At 41.4% G+C, this 13,045-nt stretch overlaps 1 protein-coding gene across 7 annotated transcripts in view; it reads left to right on the top strand.

Annotated features, from left to right (window-relative positions):
* RPS6KC1 (ribosomal protein S6 kinase C1) overlaps positions 1-13,045 on the top strand; it is a 230,954-nt gene that overhangs the window by 208,536 nt on the left and 9,373 nt on the right. The gene's annotated exons all lie outside the window — the stretch shown is intronic.

Genomic DNA, 13,045 nt, shown 5'->3' with positions numbered 1-13,045 from the left:
ATGCTGAAGACTTTTCCATCGTCTGGACACACCACAGTTTCCTTATCGATGCATCTGCTTAAGGGCATCTTGGTTGCTTCCAGGATGGTTGGGCCATCATGACGAAAGCTGCTACAAGTATCCATGTGTAGGTTTTTATGTGGACCTAAGTTTTCAGTTCATTTGGATAAATACTACGGAGCATGACTGCTGGATTGTATGGTAGAAATAGTTTGGTTTGGTAAGAAATTGTCAAATGGTTTTCCAAAGTGGCCGTACTGTTTTTCCTCCCCACCCCCAGTGCGTGAGGGTTCCCATTGCTCCACATCCTCATCAGTGTTTGCTGGGGTCGGAGTCCCAGATTTTGGCCATTCTAATAGGTGTGTGGTCCTATCGTGTTGTTTTAATTTGCATTTCCCTGATGGCGTAGGACGAGGAGCATCTTTTCATGTGCTTATGTGCCATCTGTGTATCTTCGGTGAGGTGCCTGTTAAGGTTTTTGGCCCTTTTTTTTACTTGGGTTATTCTTTTTTTACTGTTGAGTTTAGGTGTTCTTTGAGAGTTCCTCTTGTGGCTCAGAGAGTTAAGAACCTGACATATTGTCTGTGAGGATGTGAGTTCAATCCTTGACCTTCCTCAGTGGCTTAAGGATCTGGCATTGCTGCAAGAAGCGGTGTAGGTCGCAGATGCAGCTCAGGTCTGGTGTTGCTGTGGCTGTGGCATAGGCTGGCAACTGTAGCTCTGATTCAGCCCCTAGCCCAGGAACTTCCATATGCCACAGGTGTGGCTATAACCAGAAAAATAAATAAACAAACAGTCATTTCCATACCTAAGTTCATCTAGGTTTTCATTCTGTGTTGTCTTCTAGGAATTTTATAGTTTTTTGTTTTACATTTAGGCCTGTTAGCCATTTTGAGTTAATTTTGGTGAGGGGTGTAAAGTCTGTGTCTAGATTTATTTATTTATTTTTTTTTCGTGTTCGGTTCCAGCACCAATTTGTTGAAAAGACTCCATTGTATTATTTTGGCTTCTTTGTCAAAAATCAGTTGACTGTATTTATGTGGTTCTGATTCTTGGGTCTCTATTCTGATCAATAATCTGTTTGCTCATTTCTTTCACTAACACCACACTGCCTGGATTAGTGTAGCTTCATAGTAAGTCATTAAACTGGGTAGTGTCAGTTGTTTACTTTGTCCTTCTTCAGTATTCTCTTGGCTATTTGGGGTCTTGTGCCTTCCCATATAAGTTTTAGATTCAATTGTCAATACCCACAAAATAATTTGCTAAGGATCTGATTGTGATTGCATTGAGTGTATAAATCAAAGTGGGAAGAACTGACATCATTTTTTTTTTTTTTTCCTTTTTCAGCTGCACCCGTGGCATCTGGAGGTTTCTGGGCCAAGGATGGAATCAGAACTGCAGCTGCAACCTATGCCACAGCTGCAGCAACGCCAGATCCTTAACCATGCTGGGCCACCAGGAGTGAACTGGCAACACTGCAGAGACAAGCTGGATCATTAACCCACTGCGCGACAGCAGAAACTCCCAAGAACTGACATCTTGACAGTATTTAGTCTTCCTACCCATGAACTTGAATTTCCTCTCCATTTAGTTCTGTGACTTTGCTCATCAGAATTTTATAGTTCTCCTCATACAAAATCTTGTCTTTGTCTTTTTGTTCACTTTATACCAAAATATCTCATGGAGGGTGTGTTAATGTAAATGGTATTGTGTATTTTTTAATTTAAAAATTTTACTCACTCATTGCTGGTATACAGGAAATTGTATCCTGAAGTCTCGCTATAATCACTATTAGTTCTAAGAGGGCTTTTTGTTGTTGTTGTTGTTGCTAATTCTTTCACATTTTCTCCATAGCCTATCATGTCATCTGTGAACACACAGAGTTTTATTTCTTCTTTCCAATCTGCATACCTGTTGTTTCCTTTTCTTGTACCTGATCTTAGTGTAAAATATGTGAACTTCTCACCATTAACTATGATATTAGCTTTACATTTTTCCCCCCCACAGGAGTACTTTATTTGCTTTCATCTCTCTTTTGTTTTTTTTTGCTTTTTAGGGTCACACTCCCGGCATATGGAGGTTCCAGGCTAGGGGTCGAATTGGAGCTACAGCTGCCGGCCTGCACCACAGCTGCAGCAACGCAGGATCTGAGCTGTGTCAGTGACCTACGCCACAGCTCACGGCAACACTGGATCCTTAACCCAGTGAGTGAGGCCAGGGATCGAACCTGCAGTCTCATGGTTCCTAGTCAGATTCATTTCCATTGCGCCACGATGGGAACTCCTCATCTCTCTCTTTTTTAATTGAAGTATAATTTATTTGCAGTGTCATGTTAGCTTCAAGTTACAGCACAGTGATTCATACCCCCCACACACATATACACTCAAATATTCTTTTTCAGTTTCTTTTCCCTTATAGGTTATTAAAAATATTGAGTATAGGAGTTCCCATCATGGTTCAGGGGTAATGAACCCAACTAGCATCCACAAGGATGTGGTTTCAATCCCTGGCCTTGCTCAGTGGGTTAAAGATCCAGCGTTGCTGTGGCTGTGGTGTAGGCCAGTGGCTACAACTCTGATTCGATCCTAGCCTGGGAACTTACATATGCACAGGTGCGGCCCTAAAAAGACAAATAAAAAAAAAATATTGAGTGTAGTTCCCTGTGCTACACAGGTCTTTTTCTTGTTTTTTTCTTTTTAGGGCTGCACCTGTTGCATATGGACGTTCCCAGGCTTTGGGGTGGGGTGGGGAGAATCGGAGCTGCAGCAGCCAGCCACAGACACAGCAATGCCAGATCTCTGAGCCATGTCTGTGACCTACACCACAGCAACGCTGGATCCTTAACCCACTGAGTGAGGCCCAGGATCAAAACCCGAATCCTCATGGATACTAGTCAGGTTCTTAACCTGATGAGTCATAATGGGAACTCCCATAGTAGGTCTTTGTTGGTTATCTATTTTATATGTATTAGAATGTATATGCTAATCCCAAACTCCTAATTTATACCTCGCTGTAGGCTTTTTGTAAATGTGCTTTATCAAGTTGAGGAAGCTCCCCTCTATTCCTACTTCACTGTGAGTCTTTAAGAATGTGGGATAGATTTTGTCAAATGCTTTTTTCTGTCTCTCGATATCATCATGTGAATTTTCTTTTTTAGCCTCTTGTTATGATTGATTCATTAATTTATTTTTGAATGTTGAGCCATTCCCTCAATTTTGTGTTTGTCTGAGGAAGTCTTTTTTTTTTTTTAATCTTTAGCTTTTTTTTTTTAATGTCTTTTTTTTTTTTTTTTTTTTTTTTTTTTGCCATTTCTTGGGCCGCTCCCATGGCATGTGGAGTTCACAGGCTAGGGGTCGAATTGGAGCTGTAGCCGCCAGCCTACACCAGAGCCACAGCAACGCAAGATCTGAGCCACATCTGCAACCTTCACCACAGCTCACGGCAACGCCAGATCCTTAACCCACTGAGCAAGGCCAGGGATCGAACCCGCAACCTCATGGTTCCTAGTCGGATTCGCTAACCACTGAGCCACGACAGGAACTCCAGTCTTTCACTTTTGAATGTTAGTTTCTCAGGGTCCAAAACTCTAGGTTGGTAGGTTTTTCCTCTTGAGGCTAAGTATTTCAGTTCACTCTCTTCTTTCTTGCATAGTTTCTAAGGAGAAGTCAGAGGTGAGTCTTATCTTTGTACCTCTATAGACGAAGCATTTTTCCCCTCAGGCTTTTTTTTCCAGAATTTTTCCTTTATCTTTGATTTTCTGTAGTTTAAAAAAATATGTATGCCTAGGTATAGCTTCCTGAATCTGTGGTTTGATACCTCACATTAACTTGGGAGAAATTCTGTTATAATTCTTTCAAATATTTCTTCTGTTCCATTATTTCTTTGCCTTCTGGTATTACCATTACCAGTTGTGTCCAGTCTACTAAAAGCCCATTATAGATATTCTTCATTTCTGTTCCAGTGGTTTTTTTTTTTTTTTTAATCTCTGCATTTCTTTTTGGATCTTTCTTAGGATTTCCATCTATCTGCATACATTGTCCATCTATTCTTCCATGTTGTCTGCTTTACCCATCAGAGTCCTTACCATGTTAATCATGCTTGTTTTAAATTCCCAGTATAAGAATGCCAACATCTTTATTCTGTTGCTTGCTCTGTGTTTTCAAATGATGTTTTTGCCTTTTGGTATGCCTTGTAATTTTTTCTTGCTAGCCAGATGTGATGTACTGTGTAAAAAGACCTGCTGTAAATAGGCCTTTAGTAATGTCATTGGGAGGTATGGGGAAAGGGAACACAGTCCTGTGATTAGATCTCACCCTTTTAGTAAAACTGTGCCTCTGAATTGTGAACTTCATGAGTTTCTTAGTTTTTTCCCAACTCCTTTAGGTAGGCCAGGATGGCTACAGTGGATTGGAGTTATATATTTCCATTCTCCCACATGATGGGCTAGAGGAGACTGGAGTTGGCTGTTTTCCTTGCCCAGATCAGTTAGGCTCTGATTATATTCCAGACTGTTAGGCTATGATTCACTCGTTTCCCTTGAGGGATGGTCATGTAAGAACAGAATGCCCTGGAGTATTTCAAAATGGTTCCTTTCCCTCTACCCTTGTTAGGAGCATGGAAACATGAGGGAATTTTCCTCTGATATTTACTATGGGAACTTGGTTGAGTTTCTGAAGGTAAATCTCAGGATATTGTAGGGGACCCCAATGACTGAGTCTCCTGGAGTTTTTAAAATTTCTTTTGTTTGTCTGATTGCTGTGGCTAGGACTTCCAGTACTACGTTGAATAACAGTGGTGAGAATGGGCATCCTTGTCTTGTTCCAGATTTTAGTGGGAAGGATTTCTGCTTTTCTCCATTGAGTATTATATTTGCTGTGGGTTTGTCATAAGTGGCTTTAATTATGTTAAGGTATGTTCCCTCTATACCCACTTTGGTAAGAGCTTTGATCATGAATGGATGTTGTACTTTGTCAAGTGCATTCTCTGTATCTCTTGAGATGATCATGTGGTTTTTTACTTTTATTTTGTTAATGTGGTGTATGACGTTGATTGATTTGCAAAGGTTGAACCATCCTTGTGTACCTGGGATGAATCCCACCTGGTCATCCTGGAGTTTTTAACTCTCAGACTTGTCCACACTGAGCCTCTATCACTTTGTCAATTTCAGTTCAAGTTTTCCTACCATAGCCTTGGTTCCCACCTGTGAGTCTTGCATTTGTGAATTTCTGCTCTGCTAAGCCGTGACTCCCTGTATTCGCTTGTCTGTCTCTCCATTCTTGGGGGCAGCAATTTGCCTTGTGTCCTCACCCCTCTTTTACAAATCTAAGAAGAGTTGGGTTTTCAGTCTGTTAAGAATTTTAATTATTGATAGGATGGAGTGGTGACTTCTAAGCTCCTTACATGTGGAACTGGAAACTGAATGTCAGAAAATTTTGCAAATAAAAAATTAAGGGAGAGAGAAAAAGGGTTCAAAAGAAAGTGCCAAGCATTGAAGGAGGCAAAGGATATTGAATATATGGTTGGTAAGAAACCACACACACACACACACAAAAACCCCAAAGCAAAGCAATTAAACTATAAAACTAATGCAAGAAAATTTTCCTGAAAATTAAAAAAAGCTAAATATAGAAAGAGCACACTGCATACCTGATAACATGGCAGTATGATTAACAACAAGAAAAGGAAAAAATACTTTGAATTGCTACATGAAAAAGGACACATGACTTGTAAAAGGAGAAGAGTTTACCCAGAGTCATTTTTTAGCAACAGTATGTAACAAGGGGAAAACAAGGAAACAACCGAGTTGACCCTTGAACAACATGGGTTTGACCTCTGTGGGCCCACCGACACGTGTTTTTCACTAGTAAGTACTGAGTACTACCCTCTTCCATGGTTGGCTGAGTCTGTAGACGTGGAACTGTGGATAGGGAGTAACTGTGGATACGGAGGGTGCAACATAATTATACCTGAATTTTCGGTTGTGTGGAGGGTCAAGCCCTCAACCCTTGTCTTGTTCAAGGTCAGCTGTGTTTAAAATAAGGATAGAAGAAGTGAGTCAAGGATTTTATATCCAACAAAGCTAACTTTTTAAGTATAAAGGGCACAGATAGTCATCAGCATGTGAGTGTTCAGGGAGAATTGTTCCCATGAGCTCTTCCTGAGAAACCTGCTAGAGAATCATTGTAGATGACTGAGGTGATGAGAAAGACACCAACGTAAGAACTTAAGCCTTAAGTAAATAGTTGCCTGTAGAACCAGGACTAAAGGAGGACTAAGGGGAAGAGAATATAGTGTGTAATGACGGTAAGCTTTGTTAGTGTAGCTGTAATAGGTTTTTTTTTTTCCTTAAGAGCCACACCTGCAGCATACAGAAGTTTCCAGGCTAAGGGTCGAATCAGAGCTGCAGCTGCCCAGCCTATGCCACAGCCATGGCAAAGTGGGATCTGAGCCATGTCTGTGACCTATGCTGGATCCTTAACCCACTGAGCAAGTCCAAGGATCGAACCCACATCCTCATGGACTCTGTGTCGGGTTCTTAACCTGCTGAACCACAATGGAAACGCTAATGGATCTATTTTTTTAATTGGTAAAGCAGGGAGAACATATACAGAAATTTTAAAATATTTTTGGTAGTCATAGTGGTGGTGATATTAGCGTTTTCATTCTGAGATTGTTTCTGTGTAATGTGGAATAAAACAAATAGGTCATTGTGAGACATTCTAATTCTGTCAGCCTCTCTACTTTTAAGAACCGAAATTCTCAGAATGGCAGAAAGAAGATTCTGATGTTGTAGAGAAGTGGTTAAGTAAAAACTCTGTAGTACTGAATTTGAATAGAAAGTGTCAATATGCATTTATGAGTTGTTTTCATTTTTTGAATCAATAACATTTCCTAGTTTATTCCACTACAAAGTCCTAGTAATGATGTCTAATTTAGCAAAGAGCATCTCTAGCACTCAGACTGTGGTTTTGAAATGCTGTTGTTCTGTAAAGTAAATTAGGGCTTCTTGGAGAAATAAGTCTGGGGCAGGAAGTTGACAAAATTGGGCTGGAACATTTTAGATAACAAGGAAGCAATCCAAGACTTCTAGGGTCATGTCGGGAGGACACAGAACCTCCTACTGGCCAAAGATGGGAAATTTGATCTTCAATAATAAGAAAAATTGAAACCCATCATATATGTTTAATACATGATTTGATAGTGATATTGAAAAGAATTAATCACCTTCAGAGAATTTTAGAGAACTAGTTCATTATCTTGAACCATAGTGATTGTTATAGTTTACATGATCAGTTTATCAGCTTATTTATACTGACCTTTATATGAACGGTATCACTGAGTATCCAACAGTACGTGAGGGGCAGAGTCCTGATAAAGTGATTCCAGCTCCAGAATGAAAAAAAATGATGGAATTAGACTGCCGCCATTTTTGCAACCCCTTATGGATGGATATAAGCATTAAACATCAATGACTGCTGAGATCACAAAAAGAAGGACGGGCAGAGGTGTGGTCCTCCTATAGTACTGCGAAACACCACCTACAGTCTTCAGGAAGGGGTCCAAAGGGGGTCCGAAATTTAAGTGAACTGAGCTTGTAATTTGCAGAACTACAGAAGACAGAGGAACATGTTGAACTTCCTCCTGAGTATGCAGTCGGCAACGTCAAGACATCGGGAAACTCTATGTCAGATTGCCCAAATTCTTCAACAGATAATTTATAAAGAAAGGAAAGTGATGGAGGAGAAACCCATAGATTAAAATAACGGAAAAAGATAGTGAAAATTTTAAGGGCATGTCTAAATAATAGTCCCTAGAGATCACGTTTGGTGATAAAATGATTCTTAAAATGCAAAGAAGTGATAACTATAACAGGATAATTGTTACTTTGGGGGAAGGAAAGAATTATGATTGGGTGGGGCACATGGAGGAGTGTCTTGTGTATATTATATATATACATAAACATAAATATAAAAATAACCAAAGGTAAATATAGGAATAGAAATAAAAAGGATGCTGGCTGCCTTGTCATTTTACTAGAGGTGGGTTTCTAAAGAGCTGCTACTAGCCTTTACTGGTATCTTCATGCAGTTTAGAAAAAGACAGCCTTAGAGAAAGGAACGCCACACAGTTCTTGCTGTGGCATAGTGGGTTAAGGATCCAGCTTTGCTACAGCTGTGGTGTAGATCACAGCTGCAGCTAGAATTTGATCCCTGGCTCAGGAACTTCCATATGCCCTGGATGCAGCCAAAAAAGGAAAAAAAAAAAAAAAAAAAAAAAAGAGAGAAGAAAAGACCTTTCCTTAGGCATTTAGTACTATTGACTAGTAAATACAAAAATCTATAATAATGTTTCTGAATGAACGATGCCTTTGATGGTTGCTCTTGTATAGTATACAACCCGAGCAACGTCGTGAAAATGGCCTTGAGTCTCTATGTTGGTTCAGGCTCATCTCTGTTTGGTGTTATTAAGGAAAGGGATTTAAAAAAATTTCTTTGCAAGCACGATTTTGTTCTTTAAGGGATTTTACTTTCAGTGCATTTTAGTAATCGAGTGGGATAGAGAAAGTGCTATTCTAGCTAATATTTCTCTTGCTCCTTTTACTATGCAGTATCCCTGTGGTAGAATTAAGGACTTCCTGAGAGGTTATGTAACACTAGAAAGTTTAAGAGCGGGCTGGCTGGCTGCTGAGGCAGGAAGTTCCATGACATTATACCCCTGCTATGTGTAGCACAGTTTGGGCTCTGGAACCCGTCTTGGCCAGGTCCAGAACTTGATTCACCAGAATTCATCAAGTTCAGGAGGATGGATCCACATGAGCAAAGTTTCAGAAGATTGTGATGTAAATGAAAAATCCAGTTATTAATTTTCCATAATAATAGTACCTGCTAAGTCAACAAGTGTACTCATGTTAGCTCTGTCTTCTCTCTACTAGGCAGTACCTTTGAAGCCAGAAGGTCATGTGGTTTGCAAAGGGAGGTGGATGATCCTAATGGTTGGTGACATCCTTACCACATTCTGATCCACCCACCTCCACTCCAGGGAGATACCTGCCAGCTGGATCCAAACACTCGTGTCAGCCGTGTCAACATCATGCAGTACACACACTTACAAAGTCTTGCTTCCTAGTGTATCTTTTCCCAGGCTCCACACACAGGGAGGAAGGGGAGATCTTTGCAGTTAAGCCAGAGCATCAGCGTCACCCCTCGTGACTGAAGCAGCCTGCTCACCTCATATGTAAAGATCTTCAGCTAAATTAATGTAACAAACACAGAGCACCTTCCAAGGACTAGATACAGAGAGGATCCAGCAATGGTTCCTGGTCTTAAGTAGCATACAGCCTGGTAGGACCAGATTTAAGCATTTTTTTGCCTCTCTCTTTTTCTCTCTCTCGAATCAGAGGCATCAGAGTAAACTTTAGCTTAGCTTGTGTCTGAGCAACATGAGATTTAGATTACTGAGTCTCTAAATAAAGTTTTATTAGATTTCTTTCTGTTCTGTGTAACAAGATTGAGCTATACCTGAACCCAACCCCTACATTTTTTTTCAGTGGGATTGGATCTATTGTTGGATCGTATTGGATGCAGCCTTATCAGGCAGACACCTGCTGTTTTATTGAGTGTTTAGAGAAAGAGCAGTAATTTCCTCTGAGGTTGGCAAATACTGAGAAAGGGGAGTACATTTCTTCACCCTTCCTTTAATGCTGTGGGTCTGTGTGGTTGGATTTGGCTGTTTTTTTGTTTGTTGGTTGGTTCATGTTGAATCCAGCATAGAACACGGAACTATTACTGCTGCTCCAGATTGCTGGGCTTATCCCGCTCTGAGCTCAGGTGATCGTGGTGTGTGAACCGCCTGCCGTTGCTCAAGCCCATCAGCCACACGGCCAGTGTAGTATCTTCTCACAGGCCTGGCACCTGTTCTGGAAACAGTGTTTGAAATTAAGTGTGTTTTCCATCCTGGCATTTTGAACTAACCTTTCGAATTCTAACAAGACATTGGCTGTGACAAAGAAAGAATTAATCTGGAGAGTTGGGTGTTCAAAATGAAGACTTAAAGTCCCCATCCCGCAAACATATTGGACCTGAAATGGAGATGATTATGTGTATTTTTGGATTTAAAAGAGTTTTGTAAAGAAATTTCTTTTCCATGAGTTTTTGGTTTAATTGCCTGGCAGAGTGGGAAATCCCAACACAACAGCGTGGAACTGGGGCATGAAAAGCAGCAAGTGAAACGGATTTATGAAGCCATAAATAAAAATGAAACTCAGTTCATTGTCCAAATTGAGTGGAAAGGCACAATCTATCCCAAGTCTGATAAATAGAAGAATGGGACACAAATAGGGGAAGTTCTTTCCATTTTAATAAGGCCAGATAAAAGTAACATCACTGAGGAATTTCAGAAAAAGAGACATTTCGTTTTGCCAGACTTGACCAAGGAGGCGTGTTACCCATCTCTGTGCTATGGGGGAAAACCCACACTCTTCCAAAAAGAAGTGTAATTAACTGCATGCTTAAACAGTGCCCCAAAGGAGCACTTGCCTACAAAAGCAACAGCAGCAAAAGGAATAAGAAAAAGCAAAGGCCAAAGTGGCAGCCACATGAGGAGATTTTCATTCTTCTGGAATTTGAGACATTTCATTTTGCCAGACTTGTCCAAGGAGGCGTGTTACCCATCTCTGGAATTTGCTAACCTTTTGCTATTCTCCCCTAAGAAGCACATTGGTACTTAACTGTTCTTGGAAGCCTGTTTATTCCTGTACAAATGGATCAGATAAAGACAAAGGTGAGTGTCTACAGTGAAAAGCAGTGTTTTTAAAAAAGGGATGATGGAGAGTGCCTGCAGCTTGCAAGGCAGGATGTTTGTGCTCTGCGGTGTGGGCCACGTCTTACTCCACATTGATTTCCAGCCCCTCCTTCTCTTATGTATCAATTCAGCTTCTTCTCTTTCCAACTAAATTCCTGGGTTTAAAAAAATTTTTTTTCTTTGTAGTTTTTGCTCATCACTTATCACCCTCTTCCAGGGCCTAGATGTCACAAGGGCAGGTATATCAGTTAGTTGGTACAGTCACTAGTCATGAAACAAGAGGGAAGCCGGGGGCTTCTAAGGGAATCACAGCCAGGCATGAACTTAGCATCTTTGACATGGAACTGAAAACTCGCTGCCCACGCATTTAGTAAACATTTTGAACACTCGTCTTGGGTTGCTCCTCCTCTTGGGCATCTGCATGATTCAGAGATAAATTAGACCTGGCTCCCAGCCTCAGTAATCCCATAGTGATGGGCAGAGTCCTCCCTTGCTCCCTCGATGTTTGTCACTTCCAGAAACCTTCAGTCTAGGTAAAAATGGCCTGTTTGCTTTGCAGATGTGGCTTCCAGACAAGTTCTCTAAGCCCCTTCCAACTGGCTTGCTACCTAACCTGTCTTATGAAGCCACCACAGCCTCCTGGGTATACAATGAGAATGCGCTCTGGCAAATGAAAGGCCACACGATCAAAGCATCTCTTTGTCTGTCTCTTTATTCATGCGTAATTCAAGGCTTAAGGAGACTAGTAGATTCCCCCCCACATCCTTGCGTGAACTTTTGGAAGCATCCTGCCTCCGTTTTGCACGTTGAGGAGAAACCACCCCTTTCTGGGAGATGAGAAAGTCTCTTCCACGGGCTCCTCTCACCCTTTAGCTTCAAGCATTACCTCGACAGCTACTTAGCCAGCTTGATTGAAAACATGTCCAGTGCAGACTCCTGGAATTGATCTTTTTTGTTTGGTGTTCTCTCCTCTCAGTCATTACAGATTGTGGCTGTGAGGAGCGTCTAGTGTGGTGAGAATCTGACTAATTAAATTACCACACAGGGAGGAACTTTATGGCCAGATAAAGCGAAGTGTCTGTCAGGGATCTTCAGAAGATTGGCGTCCAGAGAGCCCGGAGTCAGCATGTGTGCCCTGTCTAAGGGAGAGGCCCTGCCTGCCAAGCATCAGGGTGTTTTGAACACCAGAAAGAGGGTCCCTGTTTGTTGAGGGCAAGTTCCATTGCACAGAACCCTCCCACACCGTTCTGCTCTCCTTGCTGTGATTTTGAGCTCCCCAAGGAGCCTTCTCGTGGATAACTCAGCTTCCTTTCCTAAACACAGTGGTAGTGGGAAGGGATCACCCAGGGAGAGGGAGCAGGAGGACTCCAAGCTCTCGAAAGGGCATTTCTGAATTCCTCCATTAGAGAGTAATACATCGATATATTGATTTATTAGCCAATTGCGTGTGAATTTGGTAAGACTAAGGTCATGAGTAGGAGCATCTGGCTTGTGAGGTTGAGGATTGGTCTCTGAACTGTGTTGCCTGGAGGTGACTGAGAGCCGCCTTCCTGCAGCCACCCCCATGGCCTCTTCCTAGGTGCCTCCCCAAACTCTGGCACACTCCGCGTTACTTTTCACCCAAGAATGAGACCACCCATCAGAGTGTGGGCTAGTCCGGTTGTGGGTTTTAAAGGTCCTATGTCTTTCTTGTCCTTACCACCTTATAATAGACAATACTTTTCTAAAGGGAAGTGGGGTCGCGGTAGGATTATGCCAATGAACGTGATTATTAAGAAACAAAGGGAGAACGGCAGGCCCCTTTAAATCATGACTGGGTAATTGTCCTGATTTGCTGGAGTACGCTTGACCAACGAGTACTCCTTATACATTGCTCCCTGCAAAAAGGAGAAAAAGAGAAATTCACTATTGAAGTCGGGCCAACCTCCTCTTTGAATAACTGACATGGATGAGGAAAAAAACCCAGAAGGAGAAAATTTGAAAAGTTTACTTCAGGTTGAGAATTTCTAATTCCACCACTTTTGTGTGTGTGTTGTTGTTTGATCGACATGACAGCATCTCCTCATTATTATGGAAAATATAGGGTTGGTGGTAATTACTATCTGAATATGAATGGGAGCAGAAGTGGGCATAGCCTGCACTGGCCTTTCTTTGACAAGGTATAACTTTCTTCTGAATTTCTGTGTTAATTAATGCTTATTTAAAAACCACTTTAATTGGTAGTAAACACCTCAACTTTTTGTAC

This window comes from Sus scrofa, chromosome 9 (assembly GCF_000003025.6).
Source record: "Sus scrofa isolate TJ Tabasco breed Duroc chromosome 9, Sscrofa11.1, whole genome shotgun sequence".
Classification (NCBI taxonomy): Eukaryota; Metazoa; Chordata; class Mammalia; order Artiodactyla; family Suidae; genus Sus; species Sus scrofa.
This window is presented reverse-complemented; position numbering and strand designations above follow the sequence as displayed.